At 44.3% G+C, this 16,440-nt stretch overlaps 1 non-coding gene across 1 annotated transcript; it reads right to left on the bottom strand.

Moving 5' to 3' along the window:
• Positions 1-4,062: 4,062 nt before the first annotated feature.
• On the bottom strand, positions 4,063-4,144 carry trnal-aag (transfer RNA leucine (anticodon AAG)). The gene has a single exon. It is a non-coding gene; the product is annotated as a tRNA-Leu (tRNA).
• Between the last annotated feature and the right edge of the window lie 12,296 nt (positions 4,145-16,440).

Here is a 16,440-nt window from a genome sequence, read left to right as displayed (position 1 = left end):
CCCTCACGCCTCTTGTTGCTGAGTGACTCAAAAAGAAGGAGTTTCACCAGAGCTGCAACTGCCTCACTTTCCCACTCGCTCTCCCCGTTTACATTTTCCTGCTCGTCAGTGATTTAAAGAAAACCAAAAGGATGCGATGTTATTCTGCAGCCTCTTTGTCGATTCGTCCGTTTAAATTCCAACATGGCTCAGATCTCGGGGCGCACCTTAATGCTAGCTTTGAAAGCACAGGTTCAGAGCTTCCTCTGAGAGTGCAATTTCTTTCATTGCTGTTGCTGATTGAATGAGCCACGAACGTGCGAACTGCTCCAAAACATGATTCAGGACCTCTGGTGCCAATTCTCGCACTTTGAATAACGACAGACAGCTTCCAAATGAGGCCTTTCAGATACGACTTTGGGGTACATTTGGAAGACAGAATAGTTCAGGAATCCGTGGTGCACTGTGACACCAGCGCATCACCTTCTTCCCTGTCTTTGAACCGGGCCCGCTCAGCAAGGAATGCAAATGCAGTATTGCTTTTCGTCAAAGGATCGGTAACTACACTCTCAAACTGAATGGCACATGATCAGAAGCAGTTTGTAGAATATCTTTACAATGCTCTGCACAGTAATCAAATGGAAATGCATTGCATTTCACTACGAGAGCAGATTTGTTCAAGCAAATTCGAAGGCAGGTTTGCAGATGGGAAAGCAAGCAGGAAAGCTCCGTTCTTGTCCATGTAAAAAGCTGCAGATGAAGAACAAAACGGTTTCGACCGCGGGAACCTATCTTGCAGAAGGTGAACGTGCTGATCACTATGCTACATAAACAAGCCCACAGCCGCCCCTGCTGCAGCTCAGTGATATCCGACACTGAAAGTTGAAGCCATTCTACCTTTCGCCTTTCTGTTTCCAATCGCTCGTTGTTTCATGGGAGTTGTTTAATTTTGGCTGCGTGGTATGCATGGACGAGATATACCGAAGTATCTGTTTTCACCCGGTATAGCCCAATAACGTTGTATTGCTTACACCGGCTTTAAAAGGATAACTTTTTAGCCGAGCTGGCAGTCGCAGTCTGTGGCACAATCTTTAGTCTGTTCGACTGCTCACGGGAAAGGTAGTATTGTGAAACATTGCAGAAACGAAGGACTTCCTTACTTTTGCTCCGACTGACCATACTCTGTGAAATTTTCCCAGATTCTCAGTTGAGGTGTTTTTGCAGCTGGAAATTACCTCAGAAAGCCTGTTAATTCGTAATGTATTGAACGAATCGCAAAACAGAAAACATTTGACACGCAACACAAACAAGAATGGGTTCCATGATACCTCTCCGACTCGCACGGCTGCTTGCATGTGCCGGCTACAATATCAATTTCGCAACAAATAATGATAGCTCATCAATCCGGATAAAAATCAATGGTAAACTGAGGCTATCTTCTCAGACTCTTTTCAGCTACAAATGTATCTGTGAGTGCGTGAGCATACATGTTCGCTTATGATTTGGTCAAATAACCATGTACTGCTTGACATTACTGCAATTTCGATTCTTGCTTTGCTAAATGATTTCACCCATTGCTCGAAACAGGACAACTTTCACGTTTACACGGAACATGAAACACACCGGACTACAGCGAAAATGCACAAAGCTGAGCAGGCCGTGTTCCACATCATTCGGTGCAGCATAGTTTCAGTCACTGTGTCTGTTTTGCAGAATAAGAGTCCCAAAGAGTGTTCTCCAGCCTAAAACCGGAGGTAGCATTACAATCCGAGAATGACAGATCACAGTGTGAGGATGCTCTGACCTCGGGGCCAGTTCGAGATGCCACTTTCCTTGCCTTTTACCTAAACCGTGCAATTGGCTGCAGGGATGTTCACACCTGGACATGAGCCACATCGATACAACTGAGTTGGAAACCTGCGTGGGAATCGACGAGAAGCGTCTCAATAAATCTTACTCAATTCCATGGTGCTTATTAGAAATGCAGTTTCTGTTCACCTCAATTTAAAAGGCAGTTTTTGAACATAGTAACTGAAATCAAAAGCTAATTATCTCACCCCACCCCCACTCCGGGAGAGGTGCGAACTGCACTTGATTGCTTTTTGTTCTCGATGTGAAGAGCTCTCACGCCTGAGTCACCTTCACGCCTCTTGTTGCTGAGTGACTCAAAAAGAAGGAGTTTCACCAGAGCTGCAACTGCCTCACTTTCCCACTCGCTCTCCCGGTTTACATTTTCCTGCTCGTCAGTGATTTAAAGAAAACCAAAAGGATGCGATGTTATTCTGCAGCCTCTTTGTCGATTCCTCCGTTTCAGTTCCAACATGGCTTAGATCTCGGGGCGCACCTTAATACTAGCGACGCTATGAAAGCACAGGTCCAGAGCTTCCTCTGAGAGTGCAATTTCTTTCATTGCTGTTGCTGATTGAATGAGCCACTAACGTGCGAACTGCTCCAAAACATGATTCAGGACCTCTGGTGCCAATTCTCGCACTTTGAATAACGACAGACAGCTTCCAAATGAGGCCTTTCAGATACGACTTTGGGGTACATTTGGAAGACAGAATAGTTCAGGAATCCGTGGTGCACTGTGACACCAGCGCATCACCTTCTTCCCTGTCTTTGAACCGGGCCCGCTCAGCAAGGAATGCAAATGCAGTATTGCTCTTCGTGGAAGGATCGGTAACTACACTCTCAAACTGAATGGCACATGATCAGAAGCAGTTTGTAGAATATCTTTACAATGCTCTGCACAGTAATCAAATGGAAATGCATTGCATTTCACTACGAGAGCAGATTTGTTCAAGCAAATTCGAAGGCAGGTTTGCAGATGGGAAAGCAAGCAGGCAAGCTCCGTTCTTGTCCATGTAAAAGGCTGCAGATGAAGAACAAAACAGTTTCGACCGCGGGAACCTATCTTGCGGAAGGTGAACGTGTTGATCACTATGCTACAGAAACAAGCCCACAGCCGCCCCTGCTGCAGCTCAGTGGTATCCGACACTGAAAGTTGAAGACATTCTATCTTTCACCTTTCTGTTTCCAAATGCTCGTTGTTGCATGGGAGTTGTTTAATTTTGGCTGTGTGGTATGCATAGACGAGATACACCGAAGTATCTGTTTTCACGCGGTGTAGCCCAATAACGTTGTGTTGCTTACACCAGCTGTAAAAGGATAACTTTTTAGCCGAGCTGGCCGTCGCAGTCTGTGGCACAATCATTTAGTCTGTTCGACTGCTCACTGGAAAGGTAGTATTGTGAAACACTACAGAAACGAAGGACTTCCTTACTTTTGCTCCGACTGACCATACTCTGTGAAATTTTCCCAGATTCTCAGTTGAGGAGTTTTTGCAGCTGGAGATTACCTCAGAAAGCCTATTAATTCGTAATGTATTGAACGAATCGCAAAACAGAAAACATTTGACACGCAACACAAACAAAACTGGCAAACCAAATGCATTTTCAGATACAGTGAGCATGAATGCTAAATGTGAGACACTCCGAGGGCATGAGCCATAAAGTAATCTCACAACTAACAACAGGGCAATTTCAAACTACTCTTTCAATGATACTTGAGCCTCAGTGCACCACCATATCACAGACAATGCTGAAAAGAGAGAAAGAAAGAACATAATATGAATAGGCCACAAAAAGTGAATTTCACCAATCACAGTCTCGATTAGATTACCTTTCCCTTCCGGTGTCTCCGGAACGGAAACGAAGGAAATTGGAGAAATTCAATAACATATGACATCAAAATTCATCGGAACGATTTTCCCATTCGCCAGAAAGCCAAATAACGATGAATCGACTCACAGCAGGACTTTGTTTCACAACAGCGATGAAATAGCAGTCTCCATTCGGTTCCAGTAAAATCTCAACATACTTGGAACATAAAGCAACAGTAGAGATGTTTGCAATTTTCCATGCGGGAGGGCGAACACGATCAAGACAGCAGAGACAATTTGGCACTTTCCCACTCCACAGTTAATTCCCCGGGAAGCAAATGAAATTTTTTTGTGAGCAGAAGTACAGCGGGAATGGAAACAACTTTGTAACACGCTGTGTCGTTGCAGCTGATCAGTAGAAATGGCAGTGGTAGGATTCGAACCCACGCCCCTGTCGGGACTGGAGCCTTAAACCAGCGCCTTAGACCGCTCGGCCACACTACCAGCTGCGCTGGAGACCCATTTTCTTGCATTTCCAATTCAGCTCCTGCATGACAACAGATGGAAAGTCACGTGAAATGGGTTCCATGATCCCTCTCCGACTCGCACGGCTGCTTGCATGTGCCGGCTACAATATCAATTTCGCAACAAATAATGATAGCTCATCAATCCGGATAAAAATCAATGGTAAGCTGAGGCTATCTTCTCAGACTCTTTTCAGCTACAAATGTATCTGTGAGTGCATGATCATACATGTTCGCTTATGATTTGGTCAAATAACCATGAACTGCTTGACATTACTGCAATTTCGATTCTTGCTTTGCTAAATGTTTTCACCCATTGCTCGAAACAGGACAACTTTCACGTTTACACGGAACATGAAACACACCGGACTACAGGGAAAATGCACAAAGCTGAGCAGGCCGTGTTCCACATCATACCGTGCAGCATAGTTTCAGTCACTGTGTCTGTTTTGCATGGTAAGAGTCCCAAAGAATGTTCTCCAGCCTAAAACCGGAGGTAGCATTACAACCCGAGAACGACAGATCACAGTGTGAGGATGCTCTGACCTCGGGGCCAGTTCGAGATGCCACTTTCCTTGCCTTTTACCTAAACCGTGCCATTGGCTGCAGGGATGTTCACACCTGGACATGAGCCATATCGATACAAATGAGTTGGAAACCTGCGTGGGAATCGACGAGAAGCGAATCAATAAATCTTGCTCAATTCCATGGTGCTTATTAGAAATGCAGTTTCTGTTCACCTCAATTTAAAAGGCAGTTTTTGAACATAGTAACTGAAATCAAAAGCTAATTATCTCACCCCACCCCCACTCCGGGAGAGGTGCTAACTGCACTTGATTGCTTTTTGTTCTCGATGTGAAGAGCTCTCACGCCTGAGTCACCTTCACGCCTCTTGTTGCTGAGTGACTCAAAAAGAAGGAGTTTCACCAGAGCTGCAACTGCCTCACTTGCCCACTCACTTATCTTTCACCTTTCTGTTTCCAACAGTTCATTGTTGTCCAGGGTAATTGACATCTTGAAAAAGTTAAAACAAATGACAGTTGAAATTGATGACAAAATAGAGCCAAGGATGTCGTCAATGTTTGGTCTATAGGTTGAGGTGGAACAGGCTGGTCATCTTTCCCGACATCGTAACCGCTGCGACATGATTTTATGGAAGATTTGTAAACTGAGTATTTTCGTGTTTTACCCAAGCTGGGGTGAGTTGAAAACTCGAGAGCATAGGTTTACGGTGAGTGGTCTGAAATTGACAACGGACCTGAGGCACATTTCCCACACACAAGGTTGGGCGTGTATGAAATGAGCTACCAGAGGGAGTGGAGTAGGCTACTGCACTTAAAAAAATTGCAATGGTAATCGGATGAGTTTCTGGATAGGATGGGTTTAGAGGGATTGAGGCCAAATGCTGGGGAACGGGACTTGTTTAATTTTGGTTATATGGCGAGCATGGATGAGATACACTGAAGTATCTGTTTCCACGCGGTTTACCCCAATAACATTGTGTTGCTTACACCAGTTTTAAAGAATTACCATCGTAGCAGCAGGAACACTTGGCAATGTTGGTTGGTTTTGTGATTGAAAGTCTTTGTCCAGCGGGTGTGCCACAGGGATCTGTGCATTATGGGCATTAATTGCTCGGATGTGAAAGCAGAAGGTATCATTATTAGTTTGCAAATGACAGGAAAGGTGAGGCTGTTGTCCACAGTGTGAGGATGGTCTCAGGCTACAGTCTGAAGGTTGAGTCTGAGACAGAATTTCAAGAGAGTAATTTCAATTAATAAGCAGGCAAGAGCACAGCAGGCATTATGGGAAAACTATCAATTAAACTGCATTACCTCAATGTAAAAGACTTGAAAAGTAAGGCAGATGAACTCTCGGTTGGATGGGATCATGGGAATGGTAAATCACAGGAATTACAGAAACACAGCTGAGTGAGGGCCTCGACAGGCAGCTCAAAGTTCCAGGGCACAGATGCCATAGGAAGGATAGAATGGGAAGCAAGAGAGGAGGGGGATTGGTGATTTTGATCAGTGAATACATCACTGCAACACTTAGAGAGCGTATTCCTCGAGAACGGCCAGCGAAGCTTTATTCATGGAACTGAGAAATATGGCTGGATGATCAGTTTGATATGACGGTAGTACAGGTCCGCAGTAGTCAGCGGGAAATTGAACAGCAAATACGTCGGAGATCTCAGATATCTGTAAGAATGATAGGGTGGTAATGGTCGGGGATTTTAACTTGCTCAACCTCGACTTCCTGCAGCAAGGTAGGGGTTGCGCACCTCGATATTTGCTGTGGGGAAAAAGGGGAATCCAGGAGAAAACAGTACAAGGAGCGCACTGTCACAGCAATGCCCCACCCACCCGCTTCCCACCGTCATCTTCTGCCCCAAATGTAACAGAGTCTGTGGAAGGCCACATCGATCTGTACACCCACCAACAGATTCCCCTGAGAGTGGGACAAAATCAGCCTTGTCTGTGACCCATTACCAAGAGATAGGAAGATTGAGATAGGAAGATTGAATCCATTCACCATCATCCCAGTGCATTTGTTACAAATTCCATTAATTCCCTGTTAATACAGTGTCTAAAACTGGAATGCTTATAAGGGGCCCTGAACACCTGTCCGTCCACTTCTGTGTTCTGATCCTTATTACCCAGAATTTGGTCTCCGACTGTTTGATAATCTGAAGCCACATATTGCCTTAGCCATCTATTGTTATCTCTAATGGTGAGAGTTCCCAATTCTGCTTCCGATTCTGCCTGACCTTCCACAATGTTGTGTCCAATTTTAGTTAAACTCAGTCTCTTCCTGTTTCTTTCTGTTTCTCCTCAGCCACATACCCATGTTTCAATATTTCAACATTTCTCTATGGAATTGGGAATTTCCTTTCAGCTGAGCCCTGTCCCTCCTTTTCTGTGTCAGTTTAAAGCACTCTACATAATCCAGGTCATATGATTGACCAGGTCCCAGCGCTGTACCATCCCTGTAAAATAGCTGACTCCTCTCTGAGTACTGGTAGCAGTGCTCACTGCAGCAGAACCACTTCTTTTGACACCATGGTTTCATCCTGATACCTTACTGCACTCTAGTGATATCACTAATTAACTCTCCATGTGGTATCCCTCACTGTGTGGGTCTAACTGCTGCCTCTGTCAAAGCCTCTGGCTCTTACAGCTGGTCTAAGATCCTGAGATAACAGAATTCTTCACTCCAGAGAGAGGACGCAGCAGAAGTCTGGAACGGAGACTGGCTTTCTCTAGATTTCTGTTGGACTCAGTGCTCCTCTATATGAGTAATCCTCACTGCATCATTCTAATTACCCATTCTATCTGTTTATCTGTCTCCTGCAGATATTCAGGATATTCCAACTCCTGTCTCATCCATCACCACATTGAAGATGGTTGGTCAGCCAGAGGGAGATCGAGAGGCAGATATAAAGCCTTTAGTAAATTCTGCAACCAGTAAAATCACTCACAGTAAACAGCACAGGGAGGAGTTAGCGGCCTCTACCTTTAGACCCGGAAGACAAGACTCAGATATAATGCTGGTCACTACAAATCTTTGTACCTTTAACATCCTCCCCTTATGACTACAATAGTAATTTCCATTACCTTCATGTGCTGCCCTAATTCTGTCTGTGACTCTCACCATGTCCCATCCCTACAGCCCACCACTTTTCTGAATATCCTCCTTAAAACGTTCCCTATCTATGTCACCTGTTCCAGCCTCCACAATTCTCCTTATCATTGGAAAAAACCTTCCATTCAAAGCTGATCAAATATCCTCTAACTCTCCTGATCTCTCTAACTACTTTTAGTTGTGAAACTCTCATTATTTCTGCAAAATACTATCCAACAGGATTTAAAGCTTTCCCTGCCGTTGTATGGTCCTCCCATCCCTACAACAGTCCCTGTCTTTGTAACATTGTCCTGCATCTTTCAACCTCCTGTTTGCTGAATCCTCTTCAGGCACTGCACTTTCTCTATTTCTGTCACTTTCCCCTCCTCTTCGAAACCGCCATCTGTCTGATACCATGCAGTCTCTGCAGCCCTCCCTATCTCTAATCACCAACTGCCTCTACAACCCTCCCTACATCTTTTCCCACTTCCAGCCCCTTCAGCACCTTATATAAATGCAAGAACCCCATTTGCCAAGGCTAGTCCACTTCTGACAATATCTGTCAGAATCTGAAGTCCACATTCACTCGAACCTGCAATTCTTTCTCTAATCCATTAACATCTGCAGCCACCACTGCTGTGTGTACTTTTCTTCAGTCCTGCAGTCCCATTAAGCTTCACAAGCTTGCATTAACTAAAGCCTGTGTATCTTAGTAATGTCCTAAAAACTTTCATGTCTCTGTAAACTGCTCCAAACTGTCCACTATCTCCATAAACATCTACAGTTCATAAAGCTGTCCCCTTCTGTATAACCTCTTCCAGTCCTGTCAACATCCCCAATCTATGGAGCCCCTTTCATGTTCCCTTGTTGTGTAATCACTTTAAGACGCTGACGAATTCCTGATCTTATCACCAAATGCAATCTTTGTGATTGTCCAGTTCCAATAAGACTCACTTTCAGTGCCAACTCATCCAGTCTCTACATCCATCTATAATCTCCTTATCCTTCTCCAATTCTTTGATGTTAATTGAATTAAATTTCACCGTCTTCCCTCCCCGCCACCCCCCACCTCACCCTCCGGACCACAGGAACCACTTTCAGCTTGTGCAACCCTCCCCATCTGTGTCTCTGTCTCCGTCCCAGTAACCTGGCATTGTCCATGGCCTTCCGATCTATGTAGCCTCCAGGACCTAGAGGCCCTCTTGTATCTGTAAGCATCTTCAGTCATTACAAACTTCCATATCTCTGTTAGTATACACGGTTCTCTTCTCCCTGAAACACCCCCTGTCTCTCCCTCTCAGTCTGCCTGCCTCTCCCTACATCCATACCTATCCCTATCTCCAGAATGTAATCCAACTCCCTCTATCACTGTAAATTCCTCCAGTCCCCAAACACCTTTGTCCCACTGACATTTTTGCCCAGATGTAACTCTGTTTAACTCTAACATCCTCGAGCCCCTGTAAGCCTCCATCTATCTGTAACCTCTTCTCATCTGTTCAACTCCCCACTACTGAGGAATGACTCTCTGCATTCGCCATTAGGCAGATGGAATGACAGTGAACAGATATGATGAAACCGTCATTCCAGAGATGGAGCTGCAGAATGACCATCGCTAGGAAGGAATATTGAAGGGTTGTTGGGATCTCGGCAGTCTAGTCAAAACGCCAGCAAGTTGTGAAGAAAGGATGAGATTAGTGCATTAATGAGACAGTCATGTGGATCTGAAGATAAAATGTTGGAATCTATTTGGGTGGAGCTGAGAATAAACAAGCAGCAGCAGTCCTTATCGGGAATTCTTTTGTAAGCACCAGGCAGTGATGGTAATGTCAATATGGTTACGGTCAGGACACTGAATACACTTGTAGCAAGGGCAGTACAGTAACTGTGTGTGACAGCGGTCTCCATCCCGACTGGATATCAGGGCTGTAACGGATAGAATCCTGGATTACATATGAGATGGTTTTCTATAACATCATATCAAGAAGCCATCAACAAATTTGTCTATTGTAGTTTAAATGCAGTGTAATTATAAATATCTCATAATCTCATTATAAAGGAGTTTTGTGAGCAGTGACCCACAGTGTTATAATGTAGATATGGTGTATGAGTTAAGACCATGAGATGTAGGACTGTGAGCGTTCCTCTCAGCAGAAATGTGAGAGAAGAATTGAAGTGGCATTAAAACAGAAACATGAATGGGCAGAAAATAGAGGGATATGGATCATGTGCAGGCAGGTGGTATATGTCGAGAACAGCACCATGGGAAAGCACAGCCATGGTGGTCCGAAGGGTCTATTGCTGTGCTGTACTGTTCTATTTTCTAACTTCCCAACATCTACCATGTCAACGCCCTTCAGAATCTTGGAAGTTACATTCCATTTCTCTCTCATTTTTCTAAACATCAATGGGTTCAACCACAATTTCCTCCACCTCTTCCCATTTGAAAATTCATCCATTCCTAGGATTTGTCGAGTTACCCTTCTGTGGCCTGCCTGCATTGCAAGAATGTCTTTCCTTCGGGCACTCATGCTGTTCGCAATATTGCAGTTGTGGTCTGACTCGTATCTTGTATACTTTTTGCAAGACACCATTTCCTTTTGTAGTAAGTGGCCGCATTGGATTTGCCTTCTCTAATACCTGCTGAGCCTGTGAGCTACCTTTTTCAGATTTTCAAACAAGAACTCATCACCCCCTTCTGCTGTCAGTCTGAAACCAAATAGTGTTAGCCTGACAGCATGCTGATATACGTTAGAAAGGATATGTGAATAAACAATAATTGGATCCTTAGAAAAACATTTTGTAAAATAAAATGTGGTTTTGAACCAGTTGGACTTTATTTGTTGGTGTAAATATAAATTGCAGAATAGATAAGGGTGTAGGTGAGGCGTGTTGTTATGGGGGATACGTTCTATGTGAATTTTCAGAAGCCTTTATGTAAGTTTCAGTAAGGGCTGAGGGGTGACTTGTTCGAGGATAGTGCCCATTAAATATAAATAAGGTCGTCTATGTGTAGAAACAGAGGAGATGGATGTGATATTAACCAAAAAAAAATCTTGTGGAGGAAGACATGGAAGGTTGGGGACTTTGGGAAATAATAGTGATGCCTTGGAAAGAATCCTCACCAGAGAAAATAAAGTGCTGGAATCTTAAAACAAATAAAGGTAGATCCATCCTCAGTAGCTCATTAGTTCGAACCTAGATTTTTTTTGTGTGGGAAGCGAGGGAAGAGATTGCAGTGTCCCTAACAGAGATATTTATATTATCAAGAGACACAGTGAGGTGTTGGAAGACTGGAGGGAGGCTAATGCTATTCCATCACTTAAGTGTCGCAGGGAAAAGCCAGGAAATTACAGACCCGTGAGCCCTGTGATGGGGAAGTTGTTGGAGGAGATTCTGAGAGAAAGGAGCGACGCATATTTAGAAGGCAAGGGTTGATTCAAGATGGTCAGCATGCCTTTGTGAATGGGAAACTGTGTTTCACAATTTGCAGTGACTCTTTGAGGAGGTGGCCAAAGATAGATGAAGGCAGAGCAGTGAACATTGTCCAAATGGTCTTTAGTGAAACATCTAACAATGTTCGAAGGGATGTAGACCATCTTGTCAAGAGGAACAAGGACGTTTACTTAAGTTTGAGGAAGCAAGGACAGACAGGGCTTTGTAGATTTACATGGAGGAACTTGGTGGCACATAGGACCAGGGACCCGATTTTGATTCCAGCCTCAGGTGATTGTCTTTCTGGAGTTCGCACATTCACCCCATGTCTGTGTGGATTTCCTCCAGGTGCTTAGGTTTCCACCCACAGTCCAAAGATGTGCAGGTTGGGTGACTCAGTCATTCTAAATTGCCCATAATGTTCACGAATGTGTAGGTTTGGTGCATTAGTCAGAACAAATGGGAGCAAAGGCGTGGGGGAATGGTTCTGAGTGGGATATGCTTTAGAGTAAGCGTACAGAATTGTTGGACCAAATGGCCTGCTTCCACGCTGTAGGGATTCTTTGAAGGTAGCTAGAAAGGAACTAAGAATTGATTTAGGACAGCTACAAGGGGGCATGACAAAACATTAAGCAAGGATTAAGGAAAACGCTAAGGCATTCTCCACTTATGTAAGGAACAAGAGGTTGGCCAGATTGAGTGTAGGGCCAGTCAGGGATAGCGGAGGGAACTTGTGTCTGTAGGCAGAGGAGATAGGAGAGGTCCTTAATGAATACTATGCCTCAGTATTCACTACTGTGAGGGACCTTTTCGTTTGTGAGAACAGCGTGAAAAGAACAAATGTGTGTCAACAGGTTGATGTTAAGAATGCGTATTTGCTGAGAATTATGTAAAACATAAGGATAGATAAATCCCCTGGGCCAGACGGGATGTTTCCAAAGTTACTGCAGGAAGCGAGGGAAGAGATGTTTGTGCCTTTGGTGAGGACCACTACACTTACTGTCCACTGGTATCGTACCAGAAGATTGGAGGATGGGAAATGTTATTACCTTGTTCGAGAAAGGCAATAGGATTAATCGTGGGAATTACAGACCATTTAGTCTTATGTCTGTGGTGTGCAGATTATTGGAGATGACTCTGAGAGACAGGATTTATCATTCTTGGAAAACCATAGTTTGATTAGAGATAGTCAGCATGGTTGTGCAAGGGGCAGGTCATGCCTTACAAATCTTATTGAATCCTTTGAGAACGTGACAAATCACGTTTATGGCTCATTCAGAAAGTACGGAAGCATGGGTTACAGTGAAACCTGCCAGCCTGGACACTGAATTCCTGGCCCATAGTGCACAGAGGGTGATGACAGATGGAAATCACTCAGATGCACGTCAGTAACCAGTGGTGTTGTGCAGGGATCAGTTCCAGGAACTCTGCTTTTTGTGATTTTTTTTAGAAAATGACTTGGAAGTGGGTGTGGAAGAGTGGGTTAGTAAGTTTACCAATGTTAAGGAGGTTGATGGAGTGGTGCATAGTGTGGAGGGGTGTTGTAGGCTGCAACAGGAAACTGACAGGATGCAGAGCTGGCCTGAGATGTGGCAGTTGGAATTTAACCTCGAAAAATGTGAAGTGATTAATTTTGGAAAGTCGAAAACGAATGCAGAATACAGGGATAAAGGCAGAACATTTGGCAATGTGGAGGAACAGATAGACCTTGGGGTAGACGTCCAGAAATCCCACCAAAGTTGCCACGTAAGTTGATAGGTTTGTTAAGAAGGAAAATGTTGTGTTGGCTTTCATTAGCTTAGTTTCATAGCTATGAGGTTATGCTGCACCTCTGTGTAGCCCTGGTTAGACCCCACTTGGAATATTGTGTTTAGTGCTGATCCTTTCATAACAAGAAGGATGTGGAAGCTTTATAGGTGGTAAAGAGGAGATTTACCAGGACGCTACCTGGACTGGAGTGCATGTCTTAAGAAGAAAGGTTGAGGGAACGAAGGCTTTTCTCATTGGAGTGAAGAAGAATGAGGGGATCTGTAGAAGTTCTTTTCAACTCCACAGCCATCACTGTGTATGTAATCTCCTCCACTCCCCATAATACATTCTCTTTGAGCTCCTCTGCTGTCCATTAAATTCCCTAACACTATATGTATCCGTGTAACCGTCTCCAAAACACTACTTTCCTTAACTGTGTCAATCCCTACACCAGTCCCTATCCTTCTAAGCTCCATCTAACAGTACAACCCTCCATGTCTGTGTATTCGCCTTCAGTCCCTACATCCCTCCCTATCTGTGTAACGTTCTCCATGCAGTTTTGATTCAGTGTCTTCAACTATCCCTATCAGAGTAATCTCTTTCCGATCTGAAAACTCTCCCTCTCTTTAATTTACTCCGGTTACACAACCCTCACTATCTGTAATCTGCTCCTGTGTGATAAACTTCCCTCTGTAAAATGCTCCAACTCTTAAACTCTCCATAAGCTCCTGTAGATCATGTAGCCCTCCCTATTTACATAATCTCTTTCAGTCCCTAAAACACCTTCAGTCTGTGATATCCTACCACCATCCCTATCTGATTAGACCATGGGTTTCTTTATTTCATTAAACCATAATATTGTTCAATATTTAATTGATTTTGAAACTGATTTCGCGAAGACCGTGCGATGTACAACTGGAATTAGGCCATTTGGCCCATCGAATATATTCCACCATTCAGTGAGACCATCGCTGATCTAATATTCCTCAACTCTACTTTCTTGCCTTTTCCACGTGACCCTTCTTTCCCTGATTGATTAAACTCTGACCATCTCAGCTGTAAATACACTCGATGACCCAGCCTCGACAGTCCTCCAGTCAGGAACTGCAGAAGGAGGAGATTTCTGAATACTTGGAAGTGCGTGGTAAAATAGGGCAGCATTGTTTCAACAAGGGGCGGTCAGACCTGACAAATCTGTTCGAATTCTTTGAGACGTTATTGGGCAGATTAGAAAAAGGAAAACAATGAGTGTTATCTATGTGGACTTCCAGAAGGCCTTTGACAAGGTGCCTCACAGGAAGCTGCTGAGTAAGATAAGAGCCCATGGTGTCAGAGGCCAGGTCCTAGCACGATTAGAAACTTAGCTGTCTGGCAGCAGGCAGAGGGTAGAGATGAAAGAGCCCTTTTCAGGGTGGAAGCTTTTGACCAGTGTTGGTTCACAAGGGTCAGTGTTGATGCAACAGCGTTTCACCTTAGACATAAATGATCTGGATGAAGTAATATGGCAACGTTTGCAAAGATAAATGGAGGGGCAGGTAGTACTAAGGAAGCAGGAAGGCTGCAGAAACATTAGACAGATTAGGAGAGTGTGCAAAGATGTAGCAGATGGAATATAGTATGGGAATGTGTGAGGTCATGCAGTTTGGTCAGATAAATAGAGGCATGAGTTATTTTCCAAATGGGGAGGAAATTCAGAAATCTGAAGTGCAAAGGGGGTCCAGTCCAGGATTCCCTTAAGACAAACTAGCAGATTGAATTGGTAATTAGGCACGCCAATGCAATGTTCTGCTTCATCTCGAGAAGACTAGAATCTTATGGGAGGAGTGTATTTCTGAGACTTTAATCAGAAGTGTGAGGACTCTGTGTCTATAAGCGGTGGAGTTTAGAAGGATGAGGAGGAATGTACTTGAATCTTACAGAATATTGCACGACCTGGAAAGAGGGAATGGAATTGAATGGGATGGAATGTCACGTTTACTGAGGCACAGTGTCTTGCGATCAATACAGGCAGGTCACAGAGTTAAGTAACATAGAAAAATAAACAATAGGTAAACAGCGACAAAAACAAAAATACAGGTACAGGCAAATGTTCAGCGTTTGTGAGTCCATTCGATATCCTAACAGCAAAACAGAAACTGTTGTGAAAGCAGCTGGGTGAGTGTGCTCAGGCTTCTGTACCGTCTCCCCGATGGTAAAGGTTGTGGTAAACCATTGCCAGGGTGGGATGGATCTTTGAGAATACTGGCGGCCTTTCCTTGACAGCGTCATGGTAGATGGATTATAAGATGGGAGGTTGGCCTTTGTGATTGTCTGGGCCGAGCTCACCACTCTCAGTAACCGTCTCTGATCTTGAATGGTACAGTTGCCAAACCAGGTAGTGATAGATCCAGACAGAATGCTCTCGTTGGCACACCTAGAAAAGTTGGCAAGTGTATTCACCGTCATGCCAAATTTCCTCAGCAGCCTGAGGAAGAAGATATGTTGTTGTGCCTTTGTAACCAGACCAGCCACATGAAGAGTCCAAGAAAGTTTGTTGTAGATTAACACTCCCCGGAGCTTGACACTCTCCACTCGTTCCATCTCAGTGCTGTTAATGTGTAGGGGGACACGAGTAACATCCCGCCGAAAGTCAGTAATGAGATCCTTGGTTTTGCTGGCATTGAGAGTTAGGTTGTTCTCAGTGCACCATTTTTCCAGGTCTTCCACCTTCTGTCTGTCGTCTGGATTGTCACCATCTGAGATTTGACCGACTATGGTGGTGTCATCAGCAAACTTGTACATGGCATTAGTCTGGTATTTGGCGAAGCAGTCATGGATATACAGTGAGGACATTACAGGGCTGAGTAAGGACTCCTGGGTGGCTCTCGTGTTGAGTGTTAGTGAGGATGAAATATTGTCCCCAACCTTCACTGATTGTGGACTGTGGGTCAGGAATCTGAGGATCCAGTTGCAGAGTTGGGTTTAGTCTGAAATCACTTTGTAATCAGTCGCAAGGGGATAATAGTGTTGAAGGCTGATCAATGATTCAGATTCTTATGTCGCTATTCTTGGAGTCGAGATGTTCTAGGGAGGAGTGAAAGGCCAGTGATATGGCATCTGACGTGGATCTGTTGGTCCGTTAGACAAACTGGAGTATGTCAAGAGTTCTGGGGAGGCTGGAGTTAATTAATGCCATGACCAGCCTTTTGAAAACACTTCATGACAACCGAGGTTAGGGCCACATGCTGCATGAACCTTCTAAAGCACAGGGATGATGTTGGCCCTCTTGAAACAGGCACAGTCAGTGGCCTGCTGCAGAGAGAGGCTGAAGATATCCGAGAAGACCCCTGCCAATTCATCTGCGCGTTCTCTGAGTAAATGGTCTGGTATTCCGTCTGGTCCTAACACTTACCTTGGATTCACATGAAAAGGAAAACAAGTCTGAACTCTGATGAAGTGACTGTTGGAATAGGTGTGTCAGGTCTTGTCGGA

The sequence above is a fragment of the Hemiscyllium ocellatum genome, unplaced genomic scaffold (assembly GCF_020745735.1).
Source record: "Hemiscyllium ocellatum isolate sHemOce1 unplaced genomic scaffold, sHemOce1.pat.X.cur. scaffold_345_pat_ctg1, whole genome shotgun sequence".
Taxonomy (NCBI): Eukaryota; Metazoa; Chordata; class Chondrichthyes; order Orectolobiformes; family Hemiscylliidae; genus Hemiscyllium; species Hemiscyllium ocellatum.
This window is presented reverse-complemented; position numbering and strand designations above follow the sequence as displayed.